Here is a 21,818-nt window from a genome sequence, read left to right as displayed (position 1 = left end):
ATTTTGGGTGAAGTGTTGGCCCAACACGAATCCACGCTGGGCCGCTGCTGTTTTAAAACATGGAATTTTCAGAATCAAACCTGGAATCAAACCTGGAACTCAGCACAAACCAAGGAATGTCAGAGTGTTGGGCCCAGTCTGGAGAAAGGCCCTGGAATGCCAACGCTGCCAGCAGGGTTTTACCCGCGCAGGGCTGGAGCTGCTGCCAGCTGGGCAGGGGGCTGGAGCAGCACAGGATTTTCCACTTCATCCCAGCAGCATCCTTGCTTTTGATCCTGCTGGAAACTCTGCAGAGATGCTGCTCCTTCCTCTCTGGCCTTGGGGTTGGGGCTGCTCCAGGTGGGAAAGGGGCTGAGGTCATGGCAAGGGAGAGGAGGATGCTGATGAAGAGTTGTTATTTTAATTCTGTTTTGATTTTTATGAGCAGCTCACTGTTGGAAGATTTGTGGGTGAAGTGTTAATTTAAAAAAGGGATTTTCTGCAGAGAGGCTGCCCCACACCCCAACACCCCCAGCCAGCTCAGGGGCCCTCCAGCATTTGCTCTTAGGGAGAATCCAGAGGTTTTACAGCTCCAAAGCAGCTCCCAAAACACTCCAGGGACCATCAGTGAACAATGTACACTTTGAAGAGAAACCTCATCACGTTGTGAGTTTGTTCTCCGAGGAAAACGGTAACTTTTGAGAGATTTGGGTTTGTTTCCTGCTTATTAACACAAAGTGGTTTCCCTTTGCAAGTTCCCAATCGCAGAGCTGGAGGCAGCAGGGCTAAATCCTGGAGTTTGGACACAAAAATCAAGCTTAAGAAGGCAGCAAATATTACAATAGCAATATTACACCACAGCTGGGTAAATGGGGCAGTAAGAAGACACAGAGCAAGCAGACTTGGAAATCAGCTTTGTAGAGCAATCTCAGTCTCAGAATCTCTTTTCAATGGACTCAGAAAACTAAAAACTCTTAAAAAAGATGTAAAGCACACCTGGAACATCACAATTTATCCCCACTGCTGACATTTTCAGTGCACTGCCCCCCTCACGGGCACCCCTGCTGAGGTGTCTCAGCCCAAATTGTGATAGCACCACAATTCCAGGTTTCCAGCAGCTGTGGAACTGCTCTGCCCAGAATCCTGGAAGTCCCAAGGTGGTTTTTTTTTTTCAGCACACACAGAAACACAGCTGGTGAGCTCTCCAGCTGCTCCTCTGAGGGTGATTGCAGCCAGACTGCAGAACCTCTGCTGCTGATCCATCAAAAGCCAGGGAATGAGAGGCACTGGGTGATTTCAGGCTCGTCATTCCCGAGGGAGCCCTGACTGAAACACCAACGCCCCAGCTCCCAGATCTCTGAATTACCAGGACTCTATTATGTGAATCCATTTCCAGGCAATTAAGGATATTTAATGGCTTCGACAACTGGTGGGAACCAGCACAAAAATAAATCAGCTTCATTTGGGAGCAAAAAGAGCCTTCCCTACAAAAGCTGGTGGTATTAACAATTCATGTTTAACTACTCTCGTGCAACTATCAAGGTGTCACTTAAAGAGTGAGTAATGGGGAGGGAAGGGTTTTAAACGATTCCCAACCAGACCCTGACCCTCTTCTTTCCAGCCATTAGTGAGTTCCTGAAGCCTCCACAGCAGTTTCGTTTGTTCTCAATCACCAGGAGTTTTAACGGTGGAATTTAAATGATTCTCTCCCAGACAGACCTAATTTTAAGAGCCATTCAAGTGACATCGCTCTGAGCTACAGCACTTGGAGAAGACACTCCTGGAGCCTCCACTGAGCTGTTTGCTCCACTGGAGCAAGGGAAAAACACGAGTTATCGGGAGCGCTCCAGGATCCAGGGGACGGAGCCAAGGAGCCACGAGCAAAGGACAGGTTGTTCACACACACACAAAAAAACCAAAATAAAAATCCCTTGCAGATTTGGCACTTGATGGAAATCCCAGCGCAGCAGCCTGGTTTGCAGAGATACCGAGCACCTGCAGCCCCTCTGTGGCACAGGATGATCTCCAGCCCTCTGGAAAGATCCGGGAGATTTGGGTCTGCTCTCAGTCGTGTCGCCATCTCTTTGGGCCCAGTGCTCCAATCCAAGCCAGAATTTCCTGTACAGAAACCAAGATAACCTTTTCTAAAGCCTCGTGCAGCGAAACCCTCCAACAAAACCCCAAATAAATGAAGTTTGCAGAGCAAAGCTCACACTGAGCATTCGAGCTGCTCCTTTACCAGGGTGCACAATCCGCTACAAACTTTTAGCACAAAGAACAGAAAGGCTCTTTAAAGCCAGCTGCTGCTTTCCATGCTGCTTTATGCAGATATCTTCTGTTTAAGAGCCCTTTTTCTAAACTGTTTGATCTGAGCCGAGGAAGCCAATTACTGCAGATGCTGAGGCTGTCAAGAAACAACCCCAAAATTCAATAAGCAGAAGAAAAGCACAGGCGTGTTCAGGTAAAGCCTTGAGGGCTTGTACCATCCCTGTCTCCCTGCGAGTGTTGTTCCAAATCACCAAACCTAACAGGAACTTTCCACTTCAGGAGCTTTCAGGCACGGTGGAGCTGCTTTGACATCATGGTTTGAAGCAGATGTCAGAGCAGCTCACACTCGCCGTGCTCCCAGCTCGTCCTGCACCGTGTTTTACACAGGGAACATCTTTTCAACGTCCGCAGCAAATACATCAAGGCAGCTCCACGTCTCCACCACCACTCTCATTTACTCCCTAACCTATTTCTGCTCCCGTTCCTCTCCCGAGCACAAAGGGAACAGTGGGAGCAGGCTGGGCCTTTCAAGTGGCCAAGAAATTCACTCTGAAATGCTCCAAGCACGGCCCGAGACTTGAAGCTGCAGGAAAAATGCCTCCAGCTTCCTTGTGGATTTCACTCCCTGCACATGCTGAGAGAAAGAGGCTTATGGGAAACTTTGCAGAGAGAGGCTGTTAAAGATGTTTTCTGGTCCTGATAATACCCTCACACCCCGATCCGCACTCGCAGATAGAAGTTACTTTTGCTACAACAAGAGCTCGAGTGCAACTCGTGCAGAATTCCCTGATAAGGACTAAAGCAGCTGCGCTGAGCAGAGCCTGGTGTGTCAGCTCCAGATGTTCCAGCACAGGATTTGCAGCCAGAGCGGCACAGGAGGCTGATAAATCCCTCAGTGCTGCTGAAGGCCTGGGGGTGTTTATCAAAGCCTCGATTTCTGCAGCACGAGTCACACACGAAGGGGACAGGCCCCAGCTCCAGGGGAGGCACGAGCGGAATTCTTTCCTCTCTGCAGTTTTTCTGCCCCCCTGTAACAGCTGCCCCATCCCAACCCCGAGTTCCAGGTCTCCTTGGGGAATTCAAGCCTGACCAGGGTGTTTTTCCATATGAAAATTCAATAGCAGAGCCTCAAACTGCTTTGCATGAACGAGACATCATCTTTTACAGACGCTGCGCTTGGCTCCGGACGTGAACTCCATGTACAACAGCTCTTCCCTGCTGCAGCCTTTCATCTTATCAGCCCTGACTGCAGGGGTGGATTTGGCCCTTGTCATCGTGCATGATATTATGTATGGCTTTCTCATTAGGGAGGGAGAAAACCGTCCTGTTCCCAAAGCAAACTGGCTGCCAGGGCTTGGCACGTCCTGCTGGCAGTGCCCGCTGGAGCCGCTCATCCCTTCTCCTCCAGAGCGGAGAGCCCTGCTCAGCCCCAGGCCCTCCTGCCAGCCTGGAGTCCCCAGGCAAACACTGGGGAGCAACAGTGCAGGGAAGCTTCACAGAGTGCCAAAAATAAGGTATTTTATTAAATATCAGCTCGCTCTGACACCCCCAGTGTGTTCTTTCACACCACCACTGCGTCGGGTTATGAAAGGGACTGACTTCAACCGCGCTGAGCTGGAGTAGCTGAATCGATGGATCTTTTACAAGGATCCTGGACTGCCAAATTTCGGTCCTATTAATCCACACCCTTCCTCATTTTCAGGCTTTCCTAGATTGCAATGGATCTTCATCAACTATTACCAACTGCATTAATTCACATTAGCAGGGAAGAGATGTTTGCAGAGCAAACCTCCCTGTACAATTTCCCCTCCTTATCATCATTCTCAGAGCTGTGTTTCAGAGCAAGAAGATCTGCAGCATAAAATCTCCCTGAATATGAAATTTTCTGAGTAATTCTGTCACAATTCTCCCAGGACATCCTAGTCAAGGCTGAACAATTCAGTAAAAGCCCTACAGAACAGCAGAGAAATTAATCATGCATTTTTAAGTGTTTTGAACCTCCTTGTAGGATTTAATGAAGAATTCTGGGGAGCTTTTAAAGGCACAGGGAAAAAAAAGTCTCACCTAGTCTATAAATTGAGTTCTCGATGTAAATTAAGCTGATGAATATGAGGGAAGGTTTTTCACTATCTAAAGGCAATCCTGAGGCAATCCTTGATGTCTTCTTGCTGGTCTTTGTGATTTTTTTATTGCATCCATCCCCGCAGAAGTCAACAGCAGAGGTGTCATTAGCTCCGCACCAAATCGCTTCCAAAATCTCCTCCTTATGATTTTTAATGTTCCACAAGTGGAAGTTATCCACTGGCTGCTGCCTGAGCTGGAAATGTTGAGCTCCATTAAAAAATAAACGGTTTTCCTGCACAAAGCAGGGAGTAGCTGGATGCTGAAATAACCGGGGGAAAATGAAGGGGCTTAACGGGGGAAATTGCAAGCAGGTATCCAGCGTGTCACATCTTCCCGGGAAGTGCAGCGGGGCCAGGCTGTTAAGGGCTTTATGGAGTGGCTGAGGAATGGCCTTTAGCCTGAGATGAATGGGATTGGCTTTAAAACACCCTGGGCACCAGCAGGTGACAGTCAGTAAACTCCAGGATATTGTTTAAGGATTGTGAAAGATGTGGAGGGGCTGGGATGTGTCAAGGGATGGAAATGGAGCTGGGGAAGGGCTGGAGCAACAGGAGAGGCTGAGGGAGCTGGGAAAGGGGCTCAGCCTGGAGAAAAGGAGGCTCAGGGGCAATTTCTGTCTCTGCACAACTCCCTGCCAGGAGGGGACAGCTGGGGGGATTTGGGATCTTATCCCAGGGAACAGGGACAGGAGGAGAGGGAACGGCCTCAGGCTGGGCCAGGGGAGGCTCAGGGTCGGCAGCAGCAGGAATTTCCCCATGGAAAGGGCGGTCAGGGGATGTGGTGGAGTCCTCACCCCTGGAAGTGTTCAAACATGGATGTGACACTTGAGGACAGGGCTTGGTGGCGAGTGTGGTGGTGCTGGTTTAACCTGATGAGCTTAAAGGTCTTTTCCACCCTCAACAATTCCATGATTCATGACACAACTTGAGCCAAAGTCACACAAGGTGTGAGCATCCAAAGGGCTTCATACCCACCTAGCCTCGTGCCATAACACCCCCCTGCACCCAAACAACCCAACAAAACTTTCAAAACCAACCTTCTTACTTCAAAAACCCCCAAGAATCGACAGCAACGGGAATCCTCATCCTTCAGCTGCTGAGATAAACCCGTAAATAAAGAGCACAGGGCATTTCTGCTGGGATGTTGGAACAGTGAAGGCAGCATGACACGTTTTTGGGAGGACCGCGGAACGAAGAGCTCTACCAACAGCACAGGTGAAACTCTGCCTGTTGAATCATTACCTTAATTTTTTTTAATGGCATGCAAAGACTGTGTCAGTGGCACTTTTCATTATCCACTTCAGCAGCCCAGAACTCCTCGGTAATTATGCCCATCCACTCTGCTTTGACAGTGCTAACGAAGAGAACAAGGGCTGCTGATAGTACACGGCTCCTTGTAAAGGATTCACGGCGGAAGGCAATAATCTAAATAGCAAAGCTGATGAGTTTGCACAGTGCCTTGCTGCAGGGAACGTGCATTTTCTCTGGGATGGAGCAAATACCTCAGACTTGGGGAGCAGGCTCTGATACAATGACTTTAAAAGCCATTAAATATAACTCTGACAGTCCCTGCTGTTGTCAAACGAGTACACAAGGCATTCCCTCTGCCTAAATCTCACTGAAAAGGCTAAAAATCTCCTTCCCTCACCTTTCCCCATCTCCTTCCCTCACCTTTCCCTCATTTCCTTCCCTCACCTTTCCCCATCTCCTTCCCTCACCTTTCCCCATCTCCTTCCCTCACCTTTCCCTCATTTTTCCTTCCCTCACCTTTCCCTCATTTCCTTCCCTCACCTTTCCCTCATTTCCTTCCCTCACCTTTCCCTCATTTCCTTCCCTCACCTTTCCCCATCTCCTTCCCTCACCTTTCCCTCATTTCCTTCCCTCACCTTTCCCTCATTTCCTTCCCTCACCTTTCCCTCATTTCTTTCCCTCACCTCTCCCCATTTCCTTCCCTCACCTTCCCCCCACCCACTATTACAGAAAACATTTCACAAAATGCAATTAAAAACACGACAACCTCAAGAGCAAATCTATAAAATCTCAGACATCACGCTCCCCACTGTGATAAACTGAATTTCAAAAATGAAAAGGATTCTTAGAGCCCTTGTTTGTTTTGTTACAATCCAAGGAGTTCCTCTAAGATTAACTCAGAATCTGAAGGAACTTAAAGCCATTTTCTGCTGAGTTTCTGGAACACAGCTTCAATGGGTTCATTGAACTTGGGGATCAGCACAGCAGCAGCAGAACAGCCAAAGTTAAGGCAAGACAAACTGAGGCATCAATCTGTCTCAGTGCTTGTGAAATATCTGAAGATTAAGATCCTTGGCCAGATCAAACACCCCAGATTAGCACTAACGACATATTTAAGGCTTTTTCAACCTCCTTTCACAGACAAATCTCCTCATTGCTGCAGATAAAGCTGCCTCATTAGACACTTCTCCATACAAAGGCTTCTAATATTTCCATTTTTCATCTGCCTCATACTTTTAAGCCAAAAAGAGATGCCTTACTATAAAAATAAAGGAAGTTTTTCATCTATTCACTGGGACACCTGACAGGATTTTGCACATCCGACTTCGAGACCATAAAGAATTTTGAAGAAGCAGCAGTTGGTTAAAAGTCAGCCTCTTGAAAAGGTTCATTTATTTTAGGGGCAAAATATCAAGTTCTAATTTTGACACTGAGAACGCTTCGCAAGACTCAGCTCCTAATCCATCCGTCCCCAAAGAAATACAAATCTGCTTTATCCAAAGAACAGTTTTGGGGGGTTATCTACGTTTTGCCACCAGCTCTAAAAATGATATTTGGGCCTCCAATTATTTTACACACATCAATAAATCCCAAAGGTCCCTCAGACCCTTTGTCATGGCAAAAGACAACACCAGGTGGTCCTGCATAGTGCCAAGGCAAAATATTTAGGCTTCAAATCCCTCATTTCATCACAGAATGGTGCTTTTTGGGAGCAGACAAGACAAGGTTTATATTTTTGCCTCATTCTCTGAGTGCCTGGGGAAGGGGAACAGGTTCTGCCTGGGAACCATCTGTGCTCCCCCTTTTCCTGCTGGGAAGGGTGGTCATGACAGCTCCATCTGGCCCAGAGACCACAAGAAAAGAGTTCAAGTCATAAATCTCTCTCAGCATCTGAGGGCAGTGATGTTCAGCAGCTGAGGGGATGTTGGGCAGGGGCCAACCCAAAATACAGCTGCAAATAGGATGGGGAGTCAACCATCCTACACCATAAATATCGCCGAGTCCAGGGTTCGTGGACCTCCCAGAGTTACTCCTCCAAGGCTGAGAGTAGCTCCCAAAGTTACTCCCCAAGGGTTGAGAGTAACTGTGAAAGTTACTCCTGAAAGCTCAAGAGTAACCTTCAGAGTTACTTCTCAAAAGTCCAGACCAGCTCTCAGAGTTACTCCTTGAAGGATAAGAGTAACTCTCAAAGTTACTCCTTGAAGGATAAGAGTAACTCTCAAAGTTACTCCCAAAAAGTCGAGAGTAACTCTTGAAATTACTCCTCAAACGTTGAGATTAATTTTCAGTTACTTCTCAAGGGTCCAGACCAACTCTCCGGGTTACTTCTTGAAGGATAAGAGTAACTCTCAAAGTTACTTCTCAATGGCCCAGAGTAACGCTCAAAGTTACTCCTCGAAGGATGAGAGTAACTCTCAAAATTACTCCTCAAATGTTGAGAGTAATCTTCAAGGTTACTTCTTGAAGGTCAAGAGTAACATTCAGTTACTCCTCAAAGGTTGAGTGATTCCTTACCAGGAAAGGTTCTTGGGAAGGGATCAGCAGCTGGGATTAACAGTTAATTCAAAGATTAACTTCAACATCTTGGCTGACAGAATAGATTGATTGTGTCCATCTAAATCTTCGGACACAAACCTCTGACCAAACCTAGGAGTAAGCCTGGATCCAGCTGCACCAGAACTCCCTTGGGAAGGGGTTCAGGGGGTCCTTGTTGGGTCCCCCCAAATTCTCTCTGACACCTCCCTCTACAGAGTGCACCCAAGTCTACCCCACCAAGCCATTGTCACATTTGATACCAAACTTCGTTAATTCGCTGCTTTATATCAACATTGGTACTGCTCTAAGCAAAGCTCCATCCTCAGAAAGAGGATTTCTCTTTCAGTGGGGAGGGAATTCTTGGTGTCCACAGGAACAGAGTTCACTTCACTGGAGGCGAAAGGGGCAAAAGAAAAGGAAATAATTCCTATTCCCAAAAGCACACGGGAGAACTGGTAGCAGGAATGAGGAGAGAATCAAAATGAAGACTAAATCAGAGAATAAAAATGAAGACTAAGTCAGAGAATAAAAATGAAGACTGAGTCCAAGAATAAAAATCAAGACTAACTCAGAGGCCGGGCCCCTCTCTTGATTTCTTTTAGCACAGCCCCCTGGAGAGCACCTTACATCAGGTGAGAAGATCCTTTTAATCTGCTTGATTTCACTTGTCATTTCCATGCAGCCTCCACTTCAAACCACACCCCATCCCCTCGGTGTTCGTCATCCCAGCATTTCCATCCCCCTCGTACGCTTTATCCCATTAGCGGAGTTATAAAGAAATAAATTGGAATCACAACACACCTACAGCTTGTTCTGAAAGAGACTTAGCACTTGACTCACCTACTTAGATGTCAATTTAACACTCTTAGCTGGATTTAAATTGAGTCAAGACCCATCAGTTTAAGGCAGGATCTCAATCCGCTCCCCCCACACTTGTAAGGATTAGGATGGAGGAAAAAAAAACCCAATCAAATAGTGCTAGAACCTGGGAATGCTCAACAATTCATTCCCTGCCTCATTCATCAGATTTGGGTGGCGCCCAAGCATGGGATGAGTTTGCTGGGGCATCGTTCTGAACGTGCTCCTCCAGGGATTCCTGGGAATTCCCTGCCCGTCCCACAGAACCACCAAAGAACAACAAAGATTTGTCACTCCAGGCCATTCCTCTCAAACCCATCTTTCTAAACACAGAATGTCCGAGCCTTCCACTCAAACAGTGGCCAAGGAATGAAGGAAATGAGGGATCTTTTCCCCAGGTGTTACTCAGGTTTTTCCTGGGAAGAACAGGGCAGGAATTTGTCAGGAGTGGCTGAAGAGCCTGCACAGGATACATGGAACTGCTCTGAATTCCTCCTCCCCAAGGCTCTCTGCCACCAGCCACAAACCCCAGATCCGCCTGTGACCTTTTTGGGGGGAGATAATCCTCTCATTTTCAGGACTGAGCACAAAGGTTGCCCAGTCACTAATGGGATTCTGGAATTACTCCTGAGAGGGGTGATTTTAGAGATGGTTCTTTTGATGCCAGCGTCAGCATTAGGATAAACTCTGTATTTAACCACCATTACCAGTAATATCAGCTGCTCTGAATTACCTGGGACTGAGGTTCAGCGATGCCTGAGAAAATGGGAGTCAGATTTTCCAAAGCAGACAATAATTCTGTCTAGGTGCTTTTTTAAAATAAGGCCCCCTTACACCTAAGCTTAAAGAGACTAATTTTCCAAGCATATCCAACCATTTCTCCAATTCTGATGCAGAATTCCAATTCACTCATCCCAAAACCACCAGTTTGGTAAGTTGGGCTGGATGTTTAATTACCTGACAAAAAAAGAATCAAATCAAATTCCACCTATTTTCTACAAACCAGAATCACTCCCCGCAACCCCTCTGTTCCAAATTACTGAAATGTAAGAAATCTCGAGAGCATCTCTGATCTCGTCCCTGTCCAGGTTTCCTATGGATGAGCTAACACCCTCTGGTTTTTTGTGCCCCAAAACAACTCAGCACCGCAGTGACATCGCTCAAAGTTTGTCCCAAGCTTTTGTCACAGCCCTGTCTTGACCCGTGAGACTTTTCCTGTATTTTCTCTCCCTTTTCCAGTTGTGGCAGCCCCTTTGGCCCCCAGCCAGGCCACCCCAGCTCACACCACAGGCTCAGGGGTGCCACATTTCCTAAGGACAAATCCCCACCACCCCATATCCTTGGAATGCATCAATTCCATAATTAGGTGTATTAAGAGCTGTGCCTGTCGTATCTCACTCATTTCCACAGACATAAGAAGTCACATTTAGAAGTCATTAAGCTGAAATGAAATCTTTGCTGGGCTTAATTAACTTAAATATTCATGAAACAGGATAGCAGGGGAGAGTGTTGTTCTTAATCAAAACAGACATTGCTGTTCCATAATGCAAATTCCGATTTCTTCTGTGGACAATGCCAGCTCCTGCAAGAGCAGCAGCAGAGTTTAATGCCAGCACTGGAAAGTGCAGCTCAGAGGGATTCACGTTGTCCTTTAGCTCCCAAACACAGGAGGAATTTGCTGATCCAAACATGTGCTTAACAATAATGTCGTGCCTAATACAGGAGTTACTTGCAGGGCCATTTGTCACCATTTGCTCAGGCTGAATGCAGCACTCTCCCCCTCTCCAGCCTCGGAAAAAGCTTCCCCAAGGCAGTTACTCATTTCTGTCTCGAGGCTGCGGCACTTCCACAGCTCCAGGGCCGTTCTCTTCGCACAGAGCTCTGTTCTGATCCACAGAGCCTTTAACAAACCCAGCTCTCATGGATCACTGCAGACTCCTGCCCCAGCGCTGATCCCAGTCCTCTGCTCCACCACGACCTCCTGGGACTGCCCAGAGAAACTTTTCCTGCTTGTTCCTCTTGCTCCAGCAGTGTCCAGGCCCTGCCTGGGCCCTGTGGGTTCTTTCTCAGTGTTCCTCCTAAAGCAGAGCGGCTCCAGGGCAGGCTGAGCACGGCCCAGCCTCTCCTGGGGCTGCCCATCCCTGGAAGTGTCCAAGGCCAGGCAGGAGCACCCTGGGGCAGTAAAAGCTGTCCCTGCCCATGGCAGGGGGTGGAATGAGATAATTTCTGGGCTTCTTTCCCACCCAAGCCATTCCATTTTTCCCCGATTCCTCCCTCCCAACACTAAAGTGGCGCCTCTGTTGTGTTGCCCCAGCACGTTCATGGCCAAGGTGGGCCCCACAATCACAACCACAAAGCTGCAGCCCCTGCTGGGCTCCTCCCTGGAGCAGCCAGAGCCGTCAGGATGGGTTTCCAGCCCCTTGGAGCTGGATGGATGCTCAAGTTTAAACTTCCACAGAGCCACGGAATATGCTGAGCTGGAAAGGGACCCCTCAGGATCGTGGAGTCCTAGCCTTGCACAGGACACCCCAAAAATCCTGCCCTGTGCCTGAGAGCATTGTCCAAACACTCCTTAAGTTCAGTTTAATAAGAAAAAATTTCCCTGCCTCGGAATTCCTGCAGCAAACCCACCCTAGGATGGAGGAGTGCCCTCTCCTTCCCAAGCCACAGTGGATGGGTTTTTTTGGGAGCTCTGGCAGGAGTGGCAGCAATCATTCCTCTTCATACACACTTCTGTACTGAGGGCAGGTGCCCAAGAGTGGGAGATCAAACTCCCTTTCCTTGGCTGCCAGAGGGAAATCCATTAAACTCAGTTCCTCTGGCTGGAATTCCTCCTCCTCCTGTGGCCGACCCAGGCTGTTCAGCAGGAAAAAATGACACAAGATTTGTCGGGTTGAGAAGTGGAGCAGCAGATTGCCACGATAAGCAGAAAAGCTACTTCAAAAATAGGGAGGAAATACAGTTTCACATTTCTGTTAATGGCAGCTTTGGTTTCATTATCTGCCAGCCCCATGCTCAGCTTTGGATGCAATTAAAATGAGAGAAATAAAATACTCGATGGAAGGAGCAGCATTTGCCGGTAATGAAATGTTTATGGATCAATTTGTATCCCAGTAAAGAGTGAATGAATTTACTGCAGGAGGAGAGAAAACAAAGTGGAGATAAGCACCGAAAATCACTTGGGCTCCAGACATGCACAAAATGTTATTATTTCCCCTCAGAAAAGATAATATTGATTGTTGAGAAGTGTTTGGACAATGCCAACAATGTGTTTTGCTGATAAAATACAATGACCCATTTAGGAGATGTCTGTACAGGAAACAGCACGGGCTGAAATAAAACTCCACATTTCAAATCTCCTTTGATAAATCCCCAGAAGAGAAAACCTTGCCATGACCTCCTCTCCTCCACAGTTCTCCTCTCTCCAGGACACCGGGCTGGCATTGTGCTGGAGCAGGTGCCCCAACTTTTGCTTAAAACGTGACAAATTTCATCTGTTCCTACTTCATTTTCCACTTTTAGTACGGGAAAAATCCTGTTTGCATATTTACAACAAAAAGCAAAAATGCAATTAAGTTCCTAAGGGCAGGAACAGATTTATTCAGTGCCTGGAATAACAAAAGCCTCAGCTGGGATGAAAGGGAAAAACATCTCCACGATACCAAACATTTAAAGGAAGTTTTGATCTGATGCAGTTTAATGTGTACACAGAGGGGGGAAAATTCTCAGAGAATTTTGCTGCTTTTAACTAAGATGAAATGTTTGATATCCTTGTGGGTTCAGCCACTATTAGGAACAGCATCGGATCACAATCCCACAAAAGAATAACAAAGGGTTGGGGGGAAGCAGCGGGATGCCCTCAGTGTTATTTTTACAGAAGAAATGAGTCTTTCTCTAATGGGATGGGAAAGAAGAGTTTCATGCAAATCACCGGGAGAGACTCAGCTTTGTCTTTAAGTTTGGGGATGATCCAAATCCTGGCTCAGCCCCTGCTGCGACACCGGCACCGGGAAGGAGAAAACCTGGGGAAAACTGGGCAGGGAGAGAAAGGGAGAAATGGAGAGAGAGGGAGAGAAAGGGAGAAATGGAAAGAGAGGGAGAGAAAGGGAAAGAAAGGGAGAGAAAGGGAAAGAGAGGGAGAGAAAGGGAGAGAAAGGGAGAGAAAGGGAGAGAAAGGGAGAAATGGAGAGAAAGGGAGAGAAAGGGAGAGAAAGAAAGGGAGAGAAAGGAATAGAAAGGAATAGAAAGGAAGAGAAAGAAGAGAAAGAAAAAGGGAGAGAAAGGAAGGTAAAGAAGAGAAAGAAAAAGGGAGAGAAAGAAAGGAGGAGAAAGGGAGAGAAAGAAGAGAGAGAGAGAGAGAAAGAGAGAAAGAGAGAAAGAAAGAGAGAAAGAGAGAAAGAGAAAGAAAGAAAGAAAGAAAGAAAGAAAGAAAGAAAGAAAGAAAGAAAGAAAGAAAGAAAGAAAGAAAGAAAGAAAGAAAGAAAGAAAGAGAAAGAAAGAAAGACAGAAAGAAAGAAAGAAAGAAAGAAAGAAAGAAAGAAAGAAAGAAAGAAAGAAAGAAAGAAAGAAAGAAAAAGAAAGAGAAAAAGGAGAGAAAGGAAGATAAAGGAAGAGAAAAGAGAGAAAGGAAGAGAAAGGAGGAGAAAAGAAGAGAGAGGAGGCATGGCTTGAAATGCCAGAGGGCTGGAGCAGCTTCATTCATCGCCACAACAAAGGGTGATGGATAACAAGCAGCGGACCTGAGGAGACCTCGGTGCCACGGACAGTCCCAGGCGTTCCTGGGAATTGTCTGGGTGGCCCCAGCCTGGCAGCTTCCACAGGCTCCAGGAATCCATTTGTCACACATTGCTGCTGAGGACCGGCACAGCTGCAGGTTAATCCAAGGAAAAACTTCTTTGTGCCTCGTGTTTAATCCAAATCAGTGGAATTTTTGACCTTGGGTTCAGGTCCACGGTGAGGACTCCACCGAGGTGCCCCAAATCCCAACCTTCCACCTGGGAACAGAGAGACAAAGCCCTGACAACCCCTGACACCTCTGGGTGACCTGCAGGACACAAAACCCCCTCGTTGAAATCTGCTGCTGCCTCTGCAGGGCCATTTGGGGTTCAGTTTCTACTGCAGGGTCACGGCTCAGAAAAGAAAACCGCTCACCTCCATTTAGAGCAGAAATTGTGCTCAGTAATAAAATCACTTTGGAAAATCAACACCTGACCCACCAGCAGAGCTGGGCTCTGACCAGCACAGCCAGCAGCACCTCTGGAAGAGCCAAATAAATCCGATTTCTCTGCCTCCAATCTGCTCTTCCCCTGCAGCACAAAGAAGGCAAAAAGTCATGATTCAAACTCCCCGGTGAAGGAGCCAAGTTCCCCGAGAATCCTGACAGGCAACGGATGAACACGGCATGAAATATGCAAAGGAAGACTCATCTTTGCCTAAGGAATGGAGAAGAGGCTGAATCCCAGCCCACACACCCAAAAGAAGGCTTTTTGAAGGGGATCCAACGCTCCAGGACTTTGGAAGTGATGTGGATCCAGACTCTGGATAGGTTGACGCTCCAAAATGGGGCATCAACCAGAAATAGCCCCTTAATTAAATGTTCCCCAAAAAGTTCATTTAACTTCCCAGTGAACTTTCCTGGAGATCCCAGGAACCAAAGGCTCCAGAGGGTGCCACCTGCAATGCTTTAATTAAACTCATTTTTCAGAAAATTTCTCTAGTTCTACCCTCAAAACAGGGATCCTTTTTTTCAAGTAAGATCCTTTTGGAAAGCTGAGCTTCCCAAAAACCCTTGGGATTGGACCTCCTCAAGCTGAATCAGTTCCCAAATTATTTTAAACTGGGGTATAAGTAAGGCATAAAAACGTTTCGTAATTCATGAAATTCACAACCTTTTGCTATTTTGAAGTGGATTTGATCCTCAACAATTGACTAATCCTTCTTTTTAGTCCAGAAATAATTATGGAATAACCACATAACACAAGTGAGAGCGTTCAGCCGTTCCTCCCTCCAGTTTCTACCGGTCTGGAATACAATATTTCATAACCTTCAATATCTTATGGACTTCCACTGATTGAGGATAAACAACATTCCCACAGAACCGGCTCCATGGATTACAGCAAAACCTTTTTTTTGCCGCTGTCAATTTCCCCATTTTCAATTATTTCTGATATTTTTCTGTTGCCTGCAGGGTAAAACAAGTGATTTTTTGAAGGGCAGTGGCACCTCCAAAGAATTTATCAGCCTGTTTGTTTTCTACCCAATTGATTTGACCTTTGCTGGCTCACCTGCTCCTGGAAATTTTCAGGGAACCTCAGGAGTCACCACGCCGGGGAAAAGCTCTTAAACCAGGTTTTCACAAGTGCTAAACATCTTCATATCCCAGTGATTATGGAAAAAATTGGAAGTACCCAAGAGCTTCCAAACCATCCAGCTCAGGTCATGCTGCAATTCCCAGATCCATCTGCAAAAATCACTGGTAGAGCAGTTAGAGGGGAAAAAAAAAAGGCAACACAGAAATAGGCAGCAAAGGCATCTGCTCAGGAAAAACACAGCTCCAAATCGCAACAAATTCTGAAATTCTTGGTTTACTATTCATAGCTCCTTCCATCAACTTGTCAGAGGAGATTTCTGACTCTCAGCACAAAAGGTTTCCATTCTGTATCAGTGGAATTTGCAATTGGATGCAAATGGAGCTGTTTTCCCTTCTTTTGTATTTGTATTTCCAGCCTGATGTTATTTAATGGAGCGGGAGCAGCTGCCAAATGTGCTTTGACTGGACGCCCCTTCCATGGAAACTGGGATGGGAATCGGTTTTGGCCACGGTGGAGATGCAGAGGAGGCAGAAACAACCTTTGTGTGTTTTGGGGGGCTTTTCTTTCCTCTTTAAATCGTTCCTGTTTCAGTGACAGGCTGGACCCGGGATCCCAGCCCTGCTCCAGGATCAGTTCCAAGGCTCATTTTCCCTGACATTCCCACCTGGAATAAACGCTCCATCTCCCACGTTTCCAGCAGGAATCCCTGCCCAGAGCACACAGTGAAGTTGTGGAGGTTCCCAACGCGCCCTGGGACAGGCGAACACCCAGCTCAGGGAGCTCAATCTGCTCCAGCTGAATCCAGCTGAGGAAAATGATCCTTTCAGGAATGATAAACCCATTCCCGTCAAGTCACCCGGTTATTCCCACATCCAGTGCACTTTTGGAATCCACAATCCCATCCCAATCCTTCTGCTCCGTGATTTTAATGGTCCCCATCAAACCCAACCACCCCCAAAATCATCTCAACCCATTTATTTTCCATCCCGTGACATCTCTGACAGGTCAATCCCAAACTTCCGCACACCACACATGGGAAATGTGGGATTAAGATGAAGGAAATGGCTCCTTTCCACCAGCCAAGCCCTAAAATTAGCTTGTTTTGAACAGATTGCAGCGCTGAGCTGGGAAACAGAACGCTCCCAAGGATGTTCAAACCTCCCAAGCTGCTTTTATCCCAGGCAAGGAATGTTTCATCCACCTGACTCCATTGGCAGGGATCTGCTTCCCATCTGAGCCCACCTGTTGGAAAATTCACTTGCTCTTCAACAGGCAGAAATTCTGGAATTCAGAAAGAATTCTTGTCCAGCTCAAGGAAGAATTTGTTACAAGGCTCAGGAATGGGAGAAAGGTGGTCCCAGCTCAGGCAGGATGTGGAGCTGCTCTGCTGAAATCAAGGAATTCACAGCAGGGATAGGATTTTTTTAGTGAGAACCACAAAAAAAAAAAAACCCAAAAAATGCAAATAAGGAAAGAAGAAACGAAAAATTCAAAAAAAAAGAAAGAAAAAAAAAAAAGAAAAAAAAAGAAAAAAAAGGAGAATATTTAAAGAAATTCCCAACCAGTTCCTCCTTCCATCCCCCCACCTCACAAAAGCTATGGAATAATCTCTTTCCACTGATATTTTGCTGTTTGATCTCAAACCCCCCACATTTTTGGCACTGTTATTTCTCAATTTTGCCGCAGAGATTTTGAATTCTCTGCAAACAGGAACGTTTCCTCTTCTGCAGGTGTCACCTTGCTCTGGGTGACAGCACCTGAGGGCACAAATGGGATTTGATTTAAAAAATGGAGAGCACTTGGAGATTGCTCCTCCTTGGAACTCATCAAAACGCTCCTGCAAGGATCTGTCTGCTTGGAAAAAATGGCATTTCATGGAATTGTTCCTGGAAACCTGTCAGTGCTGGCGAAATCTTGGAGAAACAGTTGTTCTTTTCGTAAAATGAACAAACCTTGCATTTGAGGATCTTTCCTCTCTCATTTTTAAGATCACAAAGTTGTCAAAATTGTTATCGTGGATATCATTAAGTATAAAAACAAGGAATTTGGTTCATCAACAGTGAGAAGCTGATGGATATAAGAGGGAATGACACCAGGAACTCTAGATTTTGGGAGATGAGTCTTCCTGAGAGTAAATCTCCACCTCAGCCCGTGTTTTTCTGAAGTTGGGTGATGGTTGTGCTCATCCTCTGATCCTCCTACCCTGTCAAGGCTGAGGGAGCTCCAGGATGAAGGTTGAGGGAGGAATGTCATTTGGAAATGTTTCTGTCACTGTGCCTTCTCCAAAAAAAAATAAAAAAAATAAAAATACGGGACAAAAAGGCAAATAACAAAAAAACCCCAAACCCACACAGCCTGTTCTCGCCCTCCCAACTCATTGTAAGTAGATTGCAAAAATAGGGTCTGAGGGAAGGTTTTGGAGAAGAGGTGCCATCAGTCACCTCCAGTCCCCAAATGGGAACATTTTAGCTCCAAGACACTTCAGCCTCTCACCCAGGCAAAATTAAACTCTGAGTTAACAAACACACCAAGTTTCCTTCAGATAATGTGAAAAAAAACCCCATTAATTTATTTCCTCTTCCCCTTCTCCTTGTCTGAAAAGCATGGAGCGTTATCTAAATGTGAGTCTGGCTCAGGCAGAGCAAAATTTCCATATTTTTCCTATTTTTTTCTATTTCTCTCCTACTTTTTTCCTATTTTTCTCCTCTTTTTCACGCAACCTTTCCCTGCCTGCAAAGTGGGAGAGTGGCTGTGCTGGGCCAGGCTGAAGGTGACCTCAAGGTCACTCCTCTTTCTTGGTGGATGTTCAGGAAAAAACATGTGGGCAACACGACTATGGATCCCTTCTTTCCAATTTCCATAGAAACAGCACTGTGTAGCTTTTCCAAACCAGAAGATCTTACATTATCAGCTGTGTTTATTGTCCCTCGAGGCTGTTCTTTTGGAAGTACATCTTATTTTCTCTCCGAAATAACTTCAATTTTTGCCCTCCCAAACACCCTGTGGCAACGAGCTCCACCACTGCATAACACGGGGGAAAAATAACCCCAAAACTTCCTTTTCTTCTTTTTTGTTTTTATAACCTGCTGATGAGTTTTAAAAGACCACTGCACAAGGCCCTGCAGATGCTTTTAAGTTTGAAAGAGGAATAAGTGCCAAATCATCATTCCTACCTGTGGGCTGAATTTAAGCCAGTTCAGACCATTTCCATAAAACTGCACCGGTGTCGTTTTCCTTAAGTGCCACACAAGGAAAAGCTGATGATGGATCAATTTGTGCTGTTGTATTAATGCAAATCCTCAGCAACTCCATCACTTTGTTAAACCATAAATTTAACCAGGCGTTAGTTAGACTAAAAGCAGGATTTTGCAACCCACTGGGCTTCTCCTTCCAAACCCTCTCCATGTTTTCCGTAACATTTTACCAAGAGCATCTCCTGTTTTATAGCCAGATTATTTATCCACAGCTGCATTTGACAGATTTCACCATCATGGACACCTCTGAAAGTTGAGAGTGTAAAGGAAAAATGGGAGCAAAAGCCTAAATAAACTGAAAATTGCCTTTTAAACACCCCCTTCCAGGCAAAATCACCACCAAAACCAGAGGAATTTTAATCAATCTGAAAAATGTTACTGTGTTTCATTGCCTTTTACCTTCGTGGCTCCTAACCCTTTATTTCCTGAAACACCTCTGCATTCCTGTTCCCACTCTTTCAGGTAAAAATTCCATGAGATTTTGACCATCTTAAATTCCCAGGCAAGATTTTAAGATTCAGATGCTCCCAATGGCCTGTGGCCATTCCTCTGCCATCTCCCACAGGGCATGACATCAGCAGCTGGGAGGAAGATGGATCTAGAACTGAGACCCTCCACTCCTGTAAATCCAGTGGTTCCAGGTGTGAACACGTGCCCTGAGCGCTGTAAATCGAGAGTTTCCAGGTGTGAACATGTGCTCTGAGCACTGTAAATCCAGGAGAAATGCAAAGCACCCACAGGGACCATCAGTCTTACCCATTTCAGAGTCCACTGACTCTGAAACAGGTGTTGTTTATCTCCCAAAGATGTCACTGGGGAGGGCTGCTGGCTCTCAGGCTGGAAAACTCATTTTAGTGGCGATTCTGGCACAAAATACAGCTCCTACAGTTAGCAGAGGTCGGGAGAAGCGTTTTCATAAAATATTCCTTGCTGCTGACACCACCCTTGGTCAAGTGCTGGGGCTGATCTCAGCGTTCCCTCCAAAGGCCCTCTCCTCCTAGGGTTGTGGCTGGGACATGACAACCTCATAAAAAATTCTAAAGGTCAGCTCTGAGCTTCAAGGAACCCATCAGCAAGAAGTAAAAGCTGAGCTAAATCACAACTGGCTGCACAAACATTAAATATAAAATTAATGCTGAATGGCTGTGTCTCCACAAAGATGAGCCACACCAAGGTGACCCATTCCAGGAGACAAACACCTCTCATCTCCTTCCTTTTCCCCCTTGTTAAGGCTTCACTGTGGCCTCTTTGGGTGCTGCTGCATTGATCAGTTGGAGGCAATTCCAAGACAATTAATCCTTAGATTAACGCCACTGTCCTGTGACTGACTAATTCTCCTTTAATTCATCTTGAGGATGCTGCTGATCTTATTTTTGAGCTGAAATCCCAGCCTGATGCAGCTTTAAGTGACTTCTGCATTGTGTTGAGTTGAGGATGATTTGTCCAAGTGTTTCAACAAGTGGCTGCCAATGCCTCAGATCCAACACTCACCCTCGGTGGCATCAAAGAGCTTTGAGCTCCCTGTGAACTTTGGATGAAGACAAAAAGAAGTCCTCCAAAGCCACAACAGCCTCCCCAACCTTTGCTCTGGCACTACCCCGTCCTTATTCACTGGCCCCAAGGGCTCATCCCGCCCGTGGTCCATGAGAAGGATCTGACAGCAGGGTCAGCCTCATTACCGCATCCTCCGTGTGCATCTCCTGCCCTCCAAGGTCAGGCAGGTTCTCCTTGTTGTGGCTCTCCACAGTTTATTGGGATGGGGCTGGGGAGGAGCACAAAGCCACACAGAACCTACCCATGGGTGTGTCGTGCTCTCGCCTCTGAAGCGGCGACTTCCGAGCTGTGACAACCCTCAGAACCTCGACTTTCAGGTTCTCTCTGTAGTGGCCTCTTCAAGGCCCCTTTTCCAGGCCTTTTCATCCAAGTCAGACCGTCACATCTCCTTGCGTGGGTGGCTTTGAACACTCTGCCACAGCGGGAGGAAAAGCTCCCTTCTTCTGGCCCATGGCTCTGTTTCATTTATTGTGCCTGGAACAGCAGCACAGCACCCAGTTTTGTCAGGCAGGTCAGGAGGTTAAGGAAAAGGTCCAAGAAAAAACTTAACCTCCCTGAGATCGAAATTAGTGCTCACAAAGATGTGTGGGGGAAAGAAATATTCGAGGATAAAAGTGGCTACTCTATTCCAAGGGCTGCAGTGACTTCTTTTAGTACAAGACCCACTGCAACTGAATTAGGACTCCACAACCTGAAGAAAAGGCAAAACTTTGCCATATAAATAGTGAAAATGGGGACTAAAAGTAGGCACAACCCATAAACATGACCTCCAACAAAGCAGAAATAAGTAGATCTTGTGAAGGAAGCCCAAGATGCTGGATTGGGATGTAGCAAAAAGCATCCCACAGTGACTCATCAACTACTTCTGTGGACTTCAATCTGACTGAACATTATCCCCATCTCTAACACAACTTACTTACTCACTCTCCCTATCCTTATACCTGCAAATGATTCATCCAAGCTCCTAAAAGCCACTAAAAGCCAAGTGCAGGCCTCGTTTCCCTCTAGGCCCTGCTCTCCGCCTGGTGCTTCCTTTCAGGCTCCGCCAGAGCCCGAGGCCTTGTCGCTCGGAAAAGGTCAGGCAGGATTTACAGAGCCTGAACACGGCCTCGGAGGCACAGCCTTCCCCAAACCTCTGTGAAACTCCAGCCGCATCGCAAATGGGCAGCGGTTCTGGAAATCAGGTCACGGGAGCATCAAACTTGTAGAGGCTGAGAATTCCGAGCAGCTCGCGCAGCGAGAGAGAGGAGCTCTGCTGAAGGGCTCGCACATCAAGATGAATTAATTTCCTCCAGCAAGGCACAGCTTTGCCATGTTGGGACTGGTGTTACTGCCCCGGGAACAATCCCTTCTTTTCAGGGTTCTGGTGGAAGGCAAGAGGTCATTTTCCCCTTTTCATGTGGCAGCAGCTCTGTGGAATGCTAATGCTGGCAGACACTCGGTTCCTGGGAACTTCTGTGAGGCTCTGGATGAGGAGGATCAAGAGCTGCTGCTCTGGAAGTGACAAGGAGCCCAGGTTGACACGCAGGGATTACAACCCCAGGCACTGATCCCTGGCGTGGAAATCTGCTCCTGTCTGCAGCACAACTCTGAGATCAGATGCACGACAGAAACGGGTTGAAAAATCTGAGATATCAGAATAGGAAGGGAAGAAAGAGGCAACAGGGGAGATAAAAATTCTGTAC

The 21,818-nt window shown here is 46.6% G+C and overlaps 1 long non-coding RNA gene across 1 annotated transcript; it reads right to left on the bottom strand.

Annotated features, from left to right (window-relative positions):
* Positions 1-414: 414 nt before the first annotated feature.
* LOC111938789 (uncharacterized) lies at positions 415-15,388 on the bottom strand. The gene is made up of 2 exons (XR_002869084.2): positions 15,299-15,388; positions 415-2,097 (listed from the first exon to the last, which is right to left on the bottom strand). It is a non-coding gene; the product is annotated as an uncharacterized LOC111938789 (long non-coding RNA).
* Positions 15,389-21,818: the final 6,430 nt, after the last annotated feature.

This window comes from Cyanistes caeruleus, chromosome 29, assembly GCF_971803275.1.
Source record: "Cyanistes caeruleus chromosome 29, bCyaCae1.hap1.1, whole genome shotgun sequence".
Classification (NCBI taxonomy): domain Eukaryota; kingdom Metazoa; phylum Chordata; class Aves; order Passeriformes; family Paridae; genus Cyanistes; species Cyanistes caeruleus.
The sequence above is the reverse complement of the archived record's forward strand: the minus strand, read 5'-3'. Positions and strand labels throughout refer to the sequence as shown.